The 19821-nt window shown below is 43.0% G+C and overlaps 1 long non-coding RNA gene across 1 annotated transcript in view; it reads left to right on the forward strand.

Annotated features, from left to right (window-relative positions):
• The window catches only part of LOC140211364 (uncharacterized), a 36379-nt gene extending 20798 nt beyond the window's left edge, over positions 1–15581 (forward strand). Inside the window, exon 3 of the long non-coding RNA XR_011889434.1 lies at positions 15488–15581. This is a non-coding gene — a long non-coding RNA (uncharacterized lncRNA). The remainder of the gene's footprint in view (positions 1–15487) is intronic.
• Positions 15582–19821: the final 4240 nt, after the last annotated feature.

Consider the following 19821-nt stretch of genomic DNA (forward strand, 5'->3'; position numbering starts at 1 on the left):
AGCGGTGGATGTTGTCTATATGGATTTCAGTAAGGCCTTTGAAAAGGTTCCACACGGAAGGTTAGTTAGGAAGGTTCAATTGTTAGGCATTAATATCGAAGTAGTAAAATGGATTCAGCAGTCGCTGGATGGGAGACGCCAAAGAGTAGTGGTGGATAACTGTGTAGCAGATTGGAGGATGGTGTGTAGTGGTGTGCCTCAGGGATCTGTATTGGGTCCAATGTTGTTTGTCATATACATTAATGATCTGGATGATGGGGTGGTAAATTGGATTAGTAAGTATGCAGATGATACTAAGATAGGTGGTGTTGTGGATAATGAAGTAGGTTTTCAAAGCTTGCACAGAGATTTTGGCCAGTTAGAAGAGTGGGCTGAAAGATAGCAGAGGGTGTTCAATGCTGAAAAATGTGAGGTGCTACATTTTGGTAGGACTAATCAAAATAGGACATACATGGTAAATGGTAAGGCATTGAAGAATGCTGTAGAACAGAGGGATCTAGGAATAATGGTGCATAGTTCCCTGAAGGTGGAATCTCATGTGGATAGGGTGGTGAAGAAAGCTTTTGGTATGCTGGCCTTTATTAATCAGAGCATTGAGTATAGGAGTTGGGATGTAATGTTGAAATTGTATAAGGCATTGGTAAGGCCAAATTTGGAGTATTGTGTACAGTTCTGGTCACCAAATTATAGGAAAGATGTCAATAAAATTGAGAGAGTACAGAGGAGGTTTACGAAAATGTTGCCTGGTTTTCATCTCCTAAGTTACAGAGAAAGGTTGAACAAGTTAGGTCTTTATTCTTTTTGAGCATAGAAGGTTGAGAAGGAACTTGAGAGGTATCTTAAATTATGAGGGGGATTGATAGAGTTGACGTGGATAGGCTTTTTCCATTGAGAGTGGGGGAGATTCAAACAAGAGGACATGAGCTGAGAATTAAAGGGCAAAAGTTTAGGGGTAACATGAGGGGGAACGTCTTTACTCAGAGAGTGGTAGCTGTGTGGAATGAGCTTCCAGCAGAAGTGGTTGAGGCAGGTTCGATGTCGTTTAAAGTTAAATAAAGTTAAATTGGATAGATATATGGACAGGAAGGGAATGGAGGGTTATGGGCTGAGTGCAGGTCGATGGGACTAGCTGAGAGTAAGAGTTCAGCACGGATTAGAAGCGCCGAGATGGCCTGTTTCCGTGCTGTAATTGTTATATGGTTATATAGTTATATGGTAAGATGACTGAGGGTTCTGAGGTGAAACATCAGTGACAGATGGTAATTTTGCATCGGATAAATCTCACAACTGCCCTGCCATAAAGTTTCAGTGAAGAAGTTTAGCCTATATTTGGTCCTTGCCATTGACATCAGTAGATGTGGCACTTCATTGTTTCAATGCTGGTTATTAATGTTAATATGAGCCGTTGATATGTGGCTTTAGGTTTCTGATATTTAAATAAGTTGGCTGGAAATATGGAGGATAATATGCTAAAGTCACCGCATGTTAATCTCTACCTAGAATATTGATTCACATTTAAGGTGACTGGAAAATTCTGTGGGTCACGATTCCATGTACTTTCAGCTTAGATCATTCAGATTGCCTGTAGCCTCTCTCAGTACTAAGCAAATCTCCTTTAGTTGTCAGTGGCTTCTTTAATATTGAGCTCAGTAGACTGCAGAGCCCCTGGGTCCTGACATTCAGTACTCGAGCTGGGTAGATCTATGCTTTATCATCTTACCAAGGCAGCTTTAATCCACATTCTCAAGTCAGCCATTTGAAGATTTGTTGCTGAACTTCTGCAGTATTCGTTCAACATCAGTGAAACAGATCATCTGGCCATCACCTCTCTGAAATTTGTGGGGTATTGCTTAATACTGTACTTCCAACAACACAACCATAAACTTGAAAAAGTATTTCATTTCCAGCAGAGTGCTTTAGGATACACTGAGTCATCGAAGACTCTAGTCTTTGCCAGTTTCTAAAATTTAAAAAAAAGTATTAAATCGTCACACACGAAGGAGGAACTGCTGGAGGAACTCTTAATGTCAGGAAGCATCTATAGGGGGACGGTTCACTGAGCACCTTCACTCTGTCCACCACAAAAGGCAGGATCTCAGGATGGCCACCCATTTCAATTTGACCCCCATTCCCATTCTGACATATCAGTCTGTGGTCTCTTCTACTACTTCAATGAGGTTGCACTCAGGTTGGAAGACCAGACCTCATATTCCATCTGCTTAGCCTCCATTTTGACAGCATGAACATCGATTTTTCTACCTTACGGTAATTTCTCTTCCCCCCCCCCCCAACTTTCTCTTTTTCCTTTTCCCCATTCTCTTTGCTCTCTCACTTTCTCTTCTGCTCACCTGCACATTACACCCTCTTGATCCCCTCTTCCTTCCCTTTTTCTCTATAGTCCACTCTCCTCTCCTATCAGATTCCTTCATCTTCAGCCCTTTATCTCTTCCACCTATCACCTCCCATCTTCTTACTTCAATCCCCTCACCCACTCACCCACCTTCCCTCTCACATAGTCTCATCTATCACCTGCCGATCTGTACTCATTCTCCTCACCCCACTTTCTTATTCTGTCCTAGTGAAGTATCTAGACCTGGCACATTGACTGTTTATTCCTCTCCATCGATATTGTCTGACTTGCTGAGTTTTGCCAGAACTTTCTGTGTATTGCTTAAGATTTCCAGCATCTGCAAAATCTCCTGTGTTTTGAATTAGACAATATTTCCTACTTAGTCACATCTAACCAATGAAGTGTTCCCTTATGTGCAAGACATTGCATTTTACCATCAAACAATCCTACTACTTCCAGTCCCAAATTCAAGTAAAGAGAAAAAAGCCACAGTGTAACATAACACCCCATCGTCTATAACAACAGACCATTGTCCATGACAACGGACCATTCTCCATAACAACACACCACTGTCCATAACAACACCCCATCATCCATAGCAACACACCACTGTCCATAACAACACACCATCATCCATAGCAACATAGCATCATCCATAACAACACCCCATCGTCCACAACAGCACACTAATGTCCATAACAGCAGCCCATTGTCCATAACTATACACCATTGTCCAGTACAACATAACCTTGTCTGGTATCTCAGGACTGGATGTTTTTGCACTCTTGCCATCTCCTCGCCCCTGGCACTCCTTCTCTGCCAACAGTCCCACATCCTTCAAAAAAAAATGGAGCTTTGAGCAATGCCCAGTCAGGGAGATCGGAAGCCTGAGAAGATGTGCTTCACTCAGGTTCACCAATGAATGGAAAAGGCAGTGACTCATAGCACTGTAGAGCTTTGAGCACTGCCCTGTCAGGAACCTGAGAAGACATAACTCACTCAGGTTGACCAATTGAGTAGAAAACACAGCGACTTGCAGCAGTTTGGAGATTTGAGCAGTGCCCAAACAGCAGTTGGGATTGATTGGTAAGAGCAAATTTAAAAAATGTAGGGGCAAGCAGAGTGGTCATTGTCAGAGTGGGAATGGACAGAGAAAGAGTGGGGTCTTTGAGTCTTAAACTCTTCGAGGTTCCAGCAAGCAGAATTTTCAGTCAGAAAAAGTAAAAAAAGCTTCGGTAGAGCCTCTTCCCCCACAGTTTATTGTTCTTCCTTTATTATAGTTGTCAGTTAGACCAGTAGAGACACCAGACAGGATAGTGAAACGCTCCTATTGCAGGATGTGGGAAGACAAGAAGACCTCCAGTTATCCTTGACAACTACAACAGTGAGGTGCTTCCAGCTTCAGTTTCCAACAAACCATGTTAAGGAGTTGGAGCTGGAAGTGGACAAACTTCAGATCATTCGGGAGGCTGAAGGGTTTTTATATAGGATATATAGAGAGGTAGTTTCACCCAAGGTGCAGGGCATGGGAAACTGGGTGACAGTCAGGAAGGGGAAAGGGGTTAAACAGCTAATGCGGAGCATCTCTGTGGCCATACCCTTCAACAATAAATATACCACCTTGGATACTGTTGGGGTGTGGGGTGGAATGACCTCACAGAGGAAAGTCACGGCGGTCAGCTCCCTGGCTCTGAGACTTAGAAGGGAGACGAGAGAAGAAGTGAGCTGCAGTGATAGGGAATTCATTAGCTAGGGGAACAGAAAGGAGATTATGTGGACAAGAATGAGATTCCTGGATGGTATGTTGCCTCCCGGGTGCCAGGGTCTAGGATATCTTGGATCGAGTCCTCAGCATTCTCAAGTGAGAGGGTGAACAGCTAGAGATCATGGTCCATGTAGGTACCAATGACATGGGTAGAACTAGTGACAAGGTTCTGCATAGGGAGTTAGGTGTTAAATTAAAGGGCAGGACCTCCAAGGTTGTGATCTCAAGGCTGCTACTCGTGCCACATGCTAGTGAGGCTAGAACTGGGAAGGTTATACAGTTTAACTCGTGGCTAAGAAGTTGGTGTAGGAGGGAAAACATAACATTTTTGGATCACTGGGCTCCCTTCCATGGAAGGTAGGACCTGTACAGAAGAGATGGTTTGCACCTAAACTAGAAGGGGACTAATATCCTAATGGAAAGGTTTGCTAGTGAAGTACAGTGGGGTTTAAACTACAGTTGCAGGGTGATGGGAACTAGAGTGCCAGAACAGATAGTGGAGAGGTTGTGGAGAATCTCACAAGACCTCAGACAAAATTTCGAATCAAATGGTTGAGCATGGTGTGACAGGTGTCCTCAGCTGCCCATCTTTCAATGCAAGATGTACCGTAGGGCATAGATCAACACCTGGACTTATAATATTGTTGCCATTAGTGAGACTTGGTCGTGGGAGGGACAGGACTGGTAGCTCATTATTCCGGGCTTCTATTGTTTTCAGCATGACAGAGCGGGAGAGATTAAGGGAGTAGGGGTGATGTTACTAGTCCAGGAAAATGTCACAGCAGTGCTGAATCAGGACAGGCTGGCAAACTCGACTAGTGAGACGTTATGGATGGAACTAAGAAATAGGAAAGATATGACCATTAATGGGGCTATATTATTGACTACCCAACAGTCTGACGGACTTAGAGGAACAAGTTTGCAGAAAGATTGCAGACTGCTTCAAGAAACATAAAATTGTTATAGTAGGAGATTTTAACTTTCCACACACTGACTGGGAAACTGACAAAAGAACTAGATGAGATAAAATTTGTCAAGTGTGTTTAGGGAAGTTTCCATATTCAGTATATAGAAGTCCCAATGAGAGTGTGTGCAATACTTGATCTGACTAGGGAATTGTGTTCTGGGGCAGCAGGCTAAGGGTAGCAGACACCAACAGAATCAACAAACTCATTTGTAAGGCCAGTGATGTCGTGGGGATGGAACTGGACTCTCTGACGGTGGTGTCTGAAAAGAGGATGCTGTCCAAGTTGCATGCCATCTTGGATAATGTCTCCCATCCACTACATAATGGACTGGTTGGGCACAGGAGTACATTCAGTCAGAGACTCATTCCACCGAGATGCAACACAGAGCATCATAGGAAGTCATTCCTGCCTGTGGCCATCAAACTTTACAACTCCTCCCTTGGAGGGTCAGACACCCTGAGCCAATAGGCTGGTCCTGGACTTATTTCATAATTTACTGGCATAATTTACATATTACTATTTAACTATTTATGGTTTTATTACTATTTATTATTTATGGTGCAACTGTAAGAAAAAACAATTTCCCCCGGGATCAATAAAGTATGACTATGACTATGACTAGGAATGAGACAGGGCAGGTGACAAAAGTTTGTGTGGGGGAACACTTTGATCACAATGCCATTAATTTCAAAGTAAATATGCAAAAAGGTAGGTGTAGTCCATGGGTTGATATTCTAAATTAGAGAAAGGCCAATTTTGATGCTATCAAAAATGATCTGGCAAGTGTGGATTGGGACTGGTTGTTTTTTGGCAACCTTGTACTTGGTAAGTGGGAAGCCTTCAGAAGTGAAATTTTGAGAGTACAAAGCTTGTATGGCTTGGCAGAATGAAGGGTAAAGATAACAGGTGTAGGGAATCTTGGCTTTCAAGAGGTATTGAGGTCCTGGTTAAGAAAAAAATAAGAGATGCATAGCAGGTAGGAATAAATGGGGTACCTCAGGATTATAAGAAATCCAAGAGGACACTTACGAAAGAAATCAGGAAGGCTTAAAGAAGGCATGATTTGCCCTAGCAGATAAGGTACTCCCTTGGACCCTGCAGGGGGCTAGAGCAGAAATAGCTAGGGCACTAGCAGAGATACTTAAATCATCCTTATCAACAGGAGAGGTACCAGAGGATTGGAGGATAGCCAATATTGCTCCATTGTTCAAGAAAGGTTCTAAAAACAAACTAGGAAAATATAGGCCAATGAGCCTGACATCAATAGTAGCAAAGCTATTGGAAGGTTTTTTGAGAGACTGGATATATAAGTGTATGGCTAGACATGGGCTGAGTAAGGATAGTCAGCATGGCTTCATGTGTGGTAGGTCATATTTAACCAATCTTAGAGAGCCTTTTGAGAAAGATGATGAAGGCAAGGCGGTGGATGTTGTCTATATTTATTTTACTTAGGCATTTGACAAGGTGGCTGGTTGGTCAAGAAGCTTCAGTTGCTTGGCATTCAAGATGAGGTAATAAGTTGGATTAGACATTGGCTTTGTGGAGAGAGCGGTAGTAGATGGTTGTGTCTCTGACTGGAGGCCTGTAGCTAGTGGTGTGCTGCAGGGATTGGTGCTGGGTTTTGTTTGTCACCTATGTGAATGGTCTGGATGATAATGTGGTTAACTGGTTCAGCAAATCTGCCAGTGACACCAAGGTTGGGGGTGTACGTAGCGGACAGAGTGGAAGGCTGTTGCGGCTTGTTGTGGATCAGCTGGAAAAATAGGCTGAGAAATGGCAGAAGGAATAAATGCATCAAGTGTGAGGTTTGCAATTCAGCAGCAGCAAACAGAGTAGGGCTTACACAGTGAACGGTCGGGCAAAAAGGAGTGCGGTAGAACAAAGGGATCTGGGAATACAGGGTCGTAAAGAAAGCTTTTGGCACATTGGCCATCATAAATGGAAGTATTGAGTATAGGAGATAGGTTGTTATGTTGAAGTTGTATATACAACATTGTATAACTTCAACATTCGTGAGGCCTAATTTGGAGTATTGTGTGAAGTTTTGGTCACCTACCTACAGGAATGGAGTAACTAAGATTGAAAGAAAATGAAGAAAATCTACGAGGTTGTTGCTGGGAACCGAGGACCTGAGTTAAGAGGAAAGATTGAATATGTTAGGTTTTTATTTGTTGGAACATAGAAGATTTGAGAGGAGATTTGTTAGATGTGTACAAAATTATGAGGGATATGGATAGGGTAAGTACAAGTAGGATTTTTCCACTGAAGTTGAGTGGGACTACAATCAGAGGTCATAGTTTAAGGGTGAAAAATGAACAGTTTAAGGGGAATGCAAGGAGAAACTTCTTCACTCAGAGGGTCATGAGAGTGTGGAATGAGCTGCCAGCACAAGTGGTGCATGGAAGTTCGATTTCAAAATTTAAGAGAACCTTGGATGGGTACATGGATGGTAGGGTTATGGAGGGCTATGGCCCCGCTGCAGGTTGATGGGAGTAGGCATTTAAATAGTTCAGCATGGACTAGATGGGCCAAATGGCCTGTTTCTGCTCTTCACTTTGCTAGGACTCTCTGACTGTAAATAATTAATACAGGAAGAGAACAAAAATTGTGATGTAGTGTTCATGGTTTAGTTCATTGTCTGTTTAGAAATCTGATGGCAGAGGTGAGGAAGTTGTTTCTAAAATGCTGAGTGTGTGTCTTCAGGCTCCTGTACTTCCTTCCTGATGGTAGCAATGAGAAGATAGCATGTCCTGGATGATTAGTGTCCTTGATGATAGATGCTGCCTTTTTGAAGCTGTCCTCCATCCAGGAAGGTCACTGTTCTCTAGAGATTACTCTATCTCTCCCTTTGCAGATATTGTCTTACCTGATAAGTACTTCCACCATTTTCTGCTTTTTGGTTATGTACCTCTATATCACCTTGCAACACATTATAGAAACAGACATATTTGTTTTTGTTAGGATTTAATGGCATGGGCTGCTCTCTTTTCATATCCACGTCCTTGGTATTGATATTCCAACCAAACAGTTGATACCTCTTTGTTTTGTTTTAAAATGTGGATTATAGGCTCAAATTCCAAAGAGGAATTTGAAGCATTGATTTTGTTTCTTAGAGGTGAGAATGTGACCATGAAGCTAAGACATCACATAAAAAAAGACGAACTGGATCTGTTATGTAGATCATTCTGAATAAATGTTCATGCTGGAAAGAAAGTGCATGATGTGAATTATTCAGGCCTTTTAGAAAGCAGGTGAATATTGATTACTGTGTCTTATGGCCAGTCTAATGCCTTTGAACATTGTATAATATTTAGATTAAGTTGTTAACTAAAGATCCCGAAAGCTCTCTGAGATGATTCTGACAAAGTGCACACAGGTGATCATTAAACATCAAAGGGAGACACTTAAGTCCACAAGACATAGGAGCAGAATTAGGCCATTTGGCCCATTGAGTCTACTCTATCATTTCATCATGGTTGATTTATTATCCCTTTCAACCCAATTCTCCTGCCCACGAGACATGGGCAATTGGGTTAGCAAAATAAAATAAGACATGAGCTTACAATAAAAAAGTAAATTTGTTGTTGGATCTGGGCAAAGCATGATTAGTAACTATCTTACTATGTTTTAACTTAAAATTGTCATTGACCATTCATCGCAGTCTCTAGCAGGACTACAAAAATGTCATGAGAATAATTATCTCACAACGAGCCACACTGAAATAATCAGTCATAAAAGAGATTTTATTTTAAAGCATCTCTATTCCTAATGAAGCCTAAATAGCAAAAGACAGCAGAAATGAGCAGCACCTCATATTCCATCTAGGTAACACTGAATCTGATGGCATGTACATAGACTCCTCTAACTTCCAGTAATTCCTCCCCACCCCTACTTCTCTCCTTATCCATTCCCCATTTTGCTTCCTCTCTTACCCCTTCGCTGTCCTCTCCTGCATGTCATCTCCCTCTGGTTCCCCTTATCCTACCCTTCTGTCCATGGTCCAATGTCCTCCGCTGTCAGATTCCTTCTTTTTCAGTCCTTTATCTCTTCCACCTGACCGCTCCCAGCATCTTTCTTCCCACAGTCCTTTATCTCTTCCACCTGACCGCTCCCAGCATCTTTCTTCCCACCCCACCCTTCCCACAGCTACCAACCTTCCTCCTCACCTGGTTTCACCTATCTCCTGCCAGGTGCACCCCTTTCCCTCCCTGCCCCACCTTCTTATTCTGGCTTCTTCTCCCTTTCCTTCTAGTCCCGGGGAAAAGTCTCAGTGTACAGTGTCTCCATGGGTGCTAGCTGACCTGCTGAATTCCTCCAGCACTCGGTGTGTATGTCTGAAGATAACCAGCATCCGTTTACTGATACAGGATATAGCCCATCTCTGACCCCCCTGCTTTCCAAAGCTGGGGAGGGGACGGACTGTGGGTGTAGACACCCACACAAGGCAAACATTTTGAAAGTATTCTGGATCAGGAATGTGCTTTGACAGGGAAAGGTTTGAAGGGAAAAAAATGAAATGTAACAAATTTCCATTTTATTCTTTCCTTCCATCCAGCTCACATTTGGACAGGACAGCGAGGGACAAGTTTTTCTTAGGCTGTTGAAAAAGACATGCTATGATTATAAAACGAAAGCAAGAATCTCAACAAACAACTTGATGGAAACATAGAATTATAGGATGACTCATGGCAGGGAAAGGTTATTTACCCCATCGTATTTGTTCTGGCTCATTTTGAAAGTTATTATTAAATCTATTTCCTTCATCTGTTCAGACCTTGGATTCCAGATTGTAACTGCCCTTGTAGCAAACATTTTCATCATGATTTATTTTAACCATTGCTTGGCAAGCCTTCTGCCACTCTAAACTTTCTCATCTCTTGTTCATATGAAAACATTTCATGGTTTTAAACAACTTTATCAAATCTTTTCTTGGCTAAATGTTTACAAGGCCACACTCAGATTATTCTATACAGCTGTATATGGATGATCATACACAGACACCCTATATTATGCACATCTGTATCAAAGCTGATATGTTAACTTCATTTCTCTTTCTACAGCCCCAACAATTTCCTTCATGGACCATACAATCTTGCAGGCCATTTGGCCCACAGTGCTGTGCTGACCATACAGCCTACTCAAAGGTCAATCTAACCCACCCCCACCCTTACGTAGCCCTCCATTTTTCTATCATCCATTTGCCCAACTGAAAGTTTCTTAAGTGTTTCTAATGTACCTGCCTCTAAGACCACTCTGGGCAGCATGCTCCACACATCACCACTCTCTGTGTAAAAACCTTCCGTCAGACATTCCCCTTATACTTTCCTCCTATCACCTCAAAAGTATAAACTCAAGAGAATCTGTAGATGCTGGAAATCCAGAGCAACACACAGAGAATGCTGGAGGAATAATATGTGGGGCAGCATTTATGAAAATGGATGAACAGGTGACATTTCAGGCCAAGACTCTTCATCAGAACTGGAAAGGAACAGAGAAGAAACCAGAATAAAATGGTGGGGTGAGGGGAAGGAGGATGAGCTAGAAGGTGATAGGTGAAGCCAAGTGGGTGCACAAGGCAAAGGGCTGGAGAAGAAGGAATCTGATTGGAGAGGAGAGTGGACCATGGGAGAAAGGGAAGAAGGAGGAGCTGACAGGTTGGTGAGGAGAAGAGGTAAGAGGCCAGAGTGGGAAATCAAAGAAGAGGGAAGAGGGAGGGGAAAATAAAAAAAGAGAAAAAATTACTGGGTTAGAGAAATTGACATTCATGCCATCGGGTTGGAGGCTACCTAGACGGAATATGAGGTGTTACTCCTCCAACCTGAACGTGGCCTCGTCATCGCAGAAGAGGAGACATGGACTAACATGTCAGATGGAGAATAGGGATTGGAATTGAAATGATTAGCCACTGGGAAATTCCACTTTTGGCAGATAAAGTGGAGGTGCTTGACAGACCTTAGAATTGTGCCCCTTATATTCATCATTTTGAGTGGAGGAGTGGAGATATGTCTCTATCAAAGGAGGTATAAGGTGCTTTTTCCCTCTGCTAGCCTGCAGGCCATCCTTGGAAAAGGTGTAGCACCTGCTTATTAGCCCTGGAAACCTTAGGAGCAGGTGCATTGTCATATGAGCAGCTGGTGCATATCACAAGTCCTGGTTATGTGACCACTGACACCAGGTAGACAATCTCCGAAGAGTAATGGCTGAGGTGACCAGTCTTACAAAGACACTGCCCAGAAAAAGCATTGGCAAACCACTTCTGTAGAAAAAATTGCCAAGAACAATCATGGTCATGGAAAGACAATTAAGACCATGATCGTCCACGTCATAAGACATAGCACAAAACGAACAAACGATATTAGCAATTAATACAAGAATCTTACAATCATAGTTTTAGTATTTACCAACACTATAACCATTTGGTCACTTTGCACTGAGGTGGACTGTTATGTTTGTTCTAATTGTGTTCTTCATTTAAAAAATAATACTTAATAATAATACTTTATTTTTTGTCACCAAACAATTGATACTAGAGCGTACAATCATCATAATGATATTTGATTCTGCGCTTCGCGCTCCCTGGAGTACAAATCAATAGTAAATAGTAAAAAATTAAATTATAAATCATACATAGAAAATAGAAAAGGGAACGTGAGGTATTACAAAAACCGAGAGGCTGGTCTGGATATTTGGAGGGTACGGTCCAGTCTTCAAGCTCCTGAGCCTTCTCCCGGAGGGAAGAGGGATGAAAAGCATGTTGGCTGGGTGGGTCGTGTCCTTGATTATCCTGGCAGCACTACTCCGACAGTGTGCAGTGTAAAGTGAGTCCAAGGACGGAAGATTGGTTTGTGTGGTGGGCTGGGTTGTGTTCACGATCTTCTGCAGCTTCTTCCGGTCTTGGACAGGACAACTTCTATGCCAGGTTGTGATGCACCCCAGAATACTTTCTACGGTGCATCTATAAAAATTAGTGAGGGTTATTAAATTGTATATAATTTATGTTTTTTTAATGAATACTGCTTATATGTGTCATGGTGCGTGCAGCATGTCTGGACCCAATTGCGGAGGAATGACAGGCTCTCTCTGTCATGGTGGTCGCTGGCATCGTCTCAACCCAAGTGGCGCAGACGGTAGCCTCAGTTACCGCGAGCTCTGCCGACGACTCAAGCAAAGAGCACAGGAACAGCGGACTCCCAATGACGAGACAGAAACAAGAGGTTTGACATGGGAACAGCAACAGAGCATTGAAGGCACGACATGGCGAGACAGATCATTCTCCACAGTCGGACTGTTACCAAACACCATGAGAGTCCTCTTTAAATAATCATAGAACACGGGGAAAAATGTACCAGTCACAAACAACCTGACAAGACCAAATAGAAAGCACCTGGTCTTAACAGCTCTAACAATTAGTAATTACAGGTGTTTGAGAAACCTTGAAACCCGACACTCCATGGCAAGCCACAGAGAGCCACAGAGCTCGTGATAGTTTGACGCTGTGTGCCTGAGAAGCTGCTGCGTGCATGTTTTTCAATACAACTGTGCCTGCAATAAACTTTACTTTGACTTTAAGCAGCTTGTGTTACTGTACACACTGAAGAACTAGAAGCGTTGTCCGTAGTTTACTTCTGGAGATCACAGTGTGAACTCTGAAAGTGTCTGGACATGCTTTCTAGCTGAGGTAGTCATTTAATATTTACTAAAGATAAAGATACTGGGTGAATGCATGGTGTTGGAGAAGAGACACAAATTAAGTACAAGTCAAGAAGAGGATAACAACCAGCTGCCCGGCTGTTACTGTCAATCAATATGGTAAAGGTAGAGTGTAGAATCCAACACAGTACAGAGAAATTTTACCAGACTTAATAGCCTAATCATGAAAGTTAACACACACAATATAAACCTCCTTGTAGGTGCAAAGAAACCAGAACATGAACAAAGAAAAGTTGTAACACATAAAATGCTGGAGGAACACAGCAGGTCAGGCAGCATCAATGGAGGGGAATAAGCAGTCAATGTTTTGGGCTGAGCCAGTTCATCAGGACTGTAAAAACGGGGAAGAAGCCAGAAGTAGAGGGGAGAGGAAGTAGTACCCACTGGTAGGTGATAGGCAGGAACAGGAAAGGGGGAAGGAAGGTATATGGGGGAGGGAGGGATGCAGCAAGAAGCGGGGAGGTGATAGGTTGAAAAGGTAAAGGGCTGAAGAAGAAGGAGAGGAGAGTGGGTCATGGGAGAAAGGAAAGGAAGAGGGGCACCAGAGGGAGACGATGGGCAGGTGTGCAGAAGAGAAAGGGTGAGAGGGGAGCCAGTACTGGGAGTTTAGAAGAAAAGAGGTGGAGGGGGGAAGAAATTACCAGAAGACAGAGAAATTGCTGTTCATGGCATCAGTTTGGAATTCATCGAGATGGAATATGAAGATGTTGTTCCTCTAATCTGAGAGTGGCGTCACCATGGAAGTAGATGAGGCCTTGAAACGATATGCCCATCTTGTCCATGCCGAACCATTTAAGCTGCCTGCTCCCATTGACACCCGCACTGGGACACCATAGCCTTCTATACCCCAACCATCCACGTCCCTATCCGAGCTTCTCTTAAACGTTGAAATCAAGCTTGCAGGCATCACTTGTGCTGGCAGCTTGTTCCACACTCTCTTGTTATTAGACACCACTTTTGCAGAAGATTATCTTGCTTATATCACACTAATAAATATTTTGGATGACATTCTAATTGGAATAGATTCCTTGTTGTCATCGTGCCGCATCTCGCCTGCACAGTATGTCCTCGGGAGCACAATTGTTCCAGATTTTGCAGTTAATTTTATGTAAAGATTAACTAAACTTAAATTTCTGGCAGTAGCCAAAGTTTACACAGTTTAAGTAACTTACAGGAGGTCTAGATGGGTTAAGTTTTTCACCTAGTGATCTTTCAGGATCTGACACACCTTTCCCTGAAAATGATGGATGCTGATTTTAAAATTCATTTTAAAAATAGAGTGAGATGGATATTTGAGGGATAATAATAAAATACAGGAAGAAGTGTCACTGCACTTTATAGGATCACGAGGAATGTGACAAATGGCCGTTTTATATACTGGAAACATACGTGAGAAAACAATCTGTTCTGGATTCAAATAACAAAATTATGTTCAGTGCAATAGCATTTTGGTTAACATAACTGCTTGTTGAAGTTGTATAAGATGTTGGGGAGGCCTAATTTGGAGTGCTGAGCATGGTTTTGGTCACCAACCTACCGGAAAGATGTAAATAAGTTTGAAAGAGTACAGAGAATATTCACAAGGATGATTTTGGGTCTGAAGGCCCTGAGTTATAAGGAAAGATTGAATCAGTTAGGACTTTATTCCTTGGAATGTAGAAGATTGAGGGAGATTTATAAAGGTATACAAAATTATGAGGGATATAGACAAGTGTAGGCAGACTTTTTCCATTGAGGTTGGGTGGGACTACAACTAGAATTAAGAGTGAAAGATGAAAAGTTTAAGGGAAACACAAAACTTTTTCACTTAGAGGGTCAGGAGACTGTGGAAAGAGCTGCCAGCACAAGTGGTGCATGCAAACTCAATTTCAACATTTAAGAGAAGTTTGGATAGCTATATGGATGGTAGGGGTAAGGAGGGCTCTGATCCTGGTGCAGGTTGATGGGAGTATGGAGTTTAAATGGTTCACCATGGACTAGATGGGCCAAAGGGCGTTTCCCTTTGGTATTTTTCTATGACTCTATGACCCTATAACATTGTTACAGTGCTAGTGACCTGAGTTCAATTCCGCTGCTCTCTGTAAGGAGTTTATACATTCTCCCCATGACTGCGTAGGCTTTTTCCAGGTGCTCCAACTTCCCTCTATATTCCAAAGACATACGATTTAGTAGGGTAATTGGTCACCTGACTTTCAGAATCCACATTATAATCTCCAAAACTAAATTACTGTCAACACTTCTAATTCTCCACTGTACACAGAAATACAAGCTGCTAGCTACTAAATTAGACCATTCCTCAAACAAACAAGCTACGTGCTGAAAAGATCCTCATTGAAAAAATTGACATTAGTAAAGAGGTAGAGGCTAGTAGGATAATTAGACTCATGGCAGTGTAGGCTCTTTGGACACTGTGCTGTACCTCTGAGTCTAAATCTATAGAGTTACATATAGAATGAAAAAGAGCTTCCAGACCAGAAAATAATGTCAAGGTGAGGAGCACTGCAACAGGGGCAGGGCAGGACTATGATACGGAGTCCAGGATCGTTCAAAACAAACCTGCAATGATTCAAAGTTCAAGAGGAGGAGCTAGAAAAGATTGCGGCAGAGATTTTTGCGGACCCAGGTGAATTCTTCTGGTTCATCTGTGGGATAGTTTACTATACATCTTTTCTCATAATTTCTTTTCCTTCCAAGGTGGTTGGGGTCCTGTCAGAGACTGTGATGTACAGCTGGAGCTCCAGCTATGGTGCTGCGTGGGCACTGAGCTTTCATTCCTGGACTCGCCGTGCGGCCTGGCGTTTCAATATCTCCAAGTGTGGTCTGCAAGATGTGTGCCTTTGGGGTGCAGCCCTGTCGACAACCCGGATCTTCACTGATATCACTGACTAAAGCATCATGGAAGGCTGAAAGATACATCGAGACAGCTAGCGGTGTACGCTGCTGATGGAAGAAGGCCCCTGGAATCAAATGATGCCCCCACCCTCTCTCTCTCTTTTGATGGTGAGTGAGAGCCCATCGGTCATTGAGTCGGAGGGGTTGGTCAAACGACGTGGCAGATTGTAACACCAGGATAGCGAGCTGCTGGTCTCCCACTCTTGTTTGTTGCAGGAGTGACATCTTGCTAGTGACAGAGAGCCTGTCTGAGATGCTGAAATGTTGGGATGAGCAGTAGTTCTCTGATGGATTCTAGTTCATGGTGTCCCTGGGGGGCTTTGCCATTGCTTGCATAGTGGGGTAGTGGGAGTAGGTGCCCTTCAGGATAAAATAGCAACTCATCCAAGCATCTTCAGATCTAGTATATTGCATTCAGTCCTCGTAATGACATGCCAGCTGCACTTGCTTGTTAGGAGTTCGAGGGGGTTTGATAAGTCACCAAAGACTCTTGCAAGTTTCTACAGATGTGTGGTGGAGAGCATTCTGATTTGTTACATCATCGCCTGGTATGCAGCCTCCGATGCACAGGGTTGCAAGAGGCTCCTGAGAGTTGTAGACTCAGCCAACTTCATCATGGCACAACCCTCTCTGCCATCAAGGACATCTTCAATGGGCCAAGCCTCAAGAAGGTGGCATCCACCATTAAAGACCCTCACTATTATGCCCTCTTCTTGTTACTGCCACCAGGAAGGAAATACAGGAGCCTGAATACCCACATTGAATGATTCAAGTGCAAATTCAAGTTTATTGTCATTCTACTGTTCATGTAGGTATGCTGTCAAACAGAACAACTGTTTCTCTGGGCCAAGGTGCTCAACACAGTACACCTTGGTCTAATGCTACGCTATCTTCTGCCTGATGGTAGGGGGTCAAAGAGATTGTTGATTGGATGGGAGGCAGGGATCATTGATAGAAATTAAGTGTTGATCAGTTTCTTCCCCTTCACCAGCAGATTTATAAGGAGTGTAAGAACTCAACTTTATTACTTATTTTGGGTAATGAGTAGCACTACAGTAGTGTAGCAGTTAGTGTGATGCCATTACCACTCGGAGCATCGGTATTCGCTGTTCAATCCTGGCATCCACAGCAAAGAGTCTCTATGCATCCTCCCCATGGAATGTGTGGATTTTTGCTGGGTACTCCAGGTTCCTCCCATTGTCCAAAGACATACTGGATAGGTTAATTGGTCATTGTAAATTGTCCTGTGATTAGGTTAGGGTTAAATGAGGGTTGTCGGATAAGGAGGCAGTGCAGCTTGAAGGGCTGTAAATAAAATAAATAAATAAACACATACATACACACACACACACACACACACACACACACACACACACACACAGTGCTTATTTTTTTATTTTATAGTAATTTAGTATTGTTGCATGTACTGCTGTCACAAAAGAACAAATTTCATGTTAAGTCAATAATAATAAACCTGATTCCGATTAATCTTGTCTGGAAAATTTTAAATCAATCTGCTGCCTGCTTTGCAGAGCACTCCTAACGGCGAATCTTAGCTTGTTTGGCGCTTTAAATTTCCTTCTCTAACCTGTCCCTACAGATTCAACAAGGCCTTGAGGAATAATACACTTTCGATGGGCATTCAGACAATTTTCAGGATTTAGTGCCAAATTCAGATAACTTGTAGGCCCCATTTCCCTGGGAATTGGCCAATTCTGAGGGATTATCCATCTGTAATGCTAATTCAGTTTTACTCCCTCCACAGACCTGCTGAATATTTCTGGTATTCACCATTAGGTTCCAGGTTTCAGCAGCCACTAAGACCCGCATTTCACAGTTATGAATCGCTTATTTGTGTTCTCCCTTTCTAAACTTCCCTCAGCAATCTATGAAACAAAGGGCTCCATTAACATCTGGATCACCATGGCAACACGGCCTCACCTTAACAGAGACAGCCTTCCTATCCCTTATCATATCAGCACAGTACTCAGTGGCCACTTTATTAGGTACAGGAAATATTGGGTGGCAGGATAGAACTATGTCCCTACCAAAGAAGATGTAAGGTGCTCCTTCCCTCTGCTAGTCTGCAGGTCACCCTTGGGCTAGGTGTAGCATCTACTTAGCCACCCCTCCCCTGCCCTGATCACGGTCACGTGAAGCCATGGGAGCAGGTGGTGGATGGTCATATGAGCAGGAGGTGCATATCACAAGTCCTGGTTATGCGACCACTGACACCAGGCAAACAATCTCTGAAGAGCATTGATAATGGCTGGGGTCACCCATTTTATAAAGACACTGCCCAGCAGAAAGCAATGGCAAACCCCACTTCTGTAGAAAAATTTGTCACGAACAATCATGGTCACGAAAGGCTATGATCGTCCACATCAATATGACACAGGACATAACGACTGCCACAAAACAGTAAATTTCAAAATAATAAATCTGATTCTGATTCCGAAAAAGTAGGGAAATAGCACATCTCTTTCACGGGGATATCTCACTGAAGGTGGTAGAAATCATAAAAAAAATCCATTGACTATCGAATGCTGTAGGATGGAAGACAAGGACAAAGAAAACTCTATCTTTGCTCTAACTGGAAGGGAAGCAATGAATTAAAAAGATGCAAGAAAGACGTGTGTCACAATCACAGACTCTACTGCGAGTTCTATGCAGACAGGGCACACACCAGGTTTGGCAATTGCACTTGTGAGCCTGCGCGTTCCATCTAATTACTGCTTCGTTACGGAGGTATTTAATTCCGTTCTTTTTACTCTAGTCTTGCAGAGACCTGACCCAAAGCACAGCAACGTTTTACACTTACTGCTGACCCTTGTCCTGGTGTGGGAAAGAGGACTACCATTTCAACAGACGCTGAAAAAGAGCAGTATTCATTTACTATTTAGTTGTTGCTTTCAGCCGTAATGTTGTGATTTAGCTTCCGGTTTGAGTTTTAGTTAATTAATGGTCCTGTTGACCTAGCATTTATTGTTTCCCTTTTCCAGTAACTCTGCAACAGTGCTCATTAAAGTCAGTGACCTGTTGATCTGCTTCAGTATTCCTCTCTCCACACTTGGGCCATATCAGTACGTTCAGACAAGAATAGATACAGTATAATGTACCGCTGCCGCCAAGCTGTAACTTTCACAACATGTATCGATGATATCAAACCGGATTGTGATCCTGATTCTAGTCAGTGGCTTTGTTCATATGGTAGAGGAGAACCCATGGTTAAGGGAAAAATATTTCAGAGGTACTGTTAAACCTTAAGAAAGCATTGGTGAGTAGATAATTGCCAAGAGCCACTTGATAGCACAGTCAGTGACACTCTCCATCACTTTGTTAATGACTGAGAGTACACTAATAGTGCAGCTGTTAGCCAGAAAATATTTGTTCTGTGTTTAATGGCTTCGACATACCTGAACAATTTTTCACGTTGCTGGGTCGAAGCCAGTGCTGCAAATGTACCAGCATAGCTTAGTGGAGTTGGGGGGGGGGGGGGGGTGGCGTGGTTGTTATTCCTCAAGAAAAAGGCTTCAGCATCACAAATCAAATTATGCATTCACTCATTCACTCTATACAATTGCAATTTTTATACAGGGCCTGTATGGTAGTGTCATGGTTAGCACAATGCATTACAGCATCAGCGGCCCGGGTTTAATTCCAGCCACCTTTTGTAAGGAGTTTGTACGGTTTTCCCCGTGATCACGAGAGTTTCTTCCGGGTGCTCCAGTTTCCTTCCACATGCAAATGACGTCGGGTTGTAAGGTTAATTGATCACATGGTGCAATACGACAGCATGGGTTGTTGGGCCTGACTGGCTTGTTCCCCTGCCGGTCACCAAGAGTCAAGGGCCAGTCATTAGAGCTGGTGCAGGGATAACAACTTGATGCTTAATGTCACCAAAACCAAGGAGATGATCGTCGATTTCAGATAGTCTCAGCCTGAGCACACACCCCTCAGCATCAGCAGCTTCACAGTGGAGAGAGTGGAAAACTTCAAGTTCCCTGGGGAGCAAATCTCGGACAATCTCACCTGGTCCAGGAACACCACTGGGATTGTGAAATGGGCCCAGCAGAGATTGCACTTTCTGAGGCTTAAACAAGCATCACTCCCCACTAACATCTTAACTACATTCT

This window comes from Mobula birostris, chromosome 17, assembly GCF_030028105.1.
Source record: "Mobula birostris isolate sMobBir1 chromosome 17, sMobBir1.hap1, whole genome shotgun sequence".
In the NCBI taxonomy this organism is placed as follows: domain Eukaryota; kingdom Metazoa; phylum Chordata; class Chondrichthyes; order Myliobatiformes; family Myliobatidae; genus Mobula; species Mobula birostris.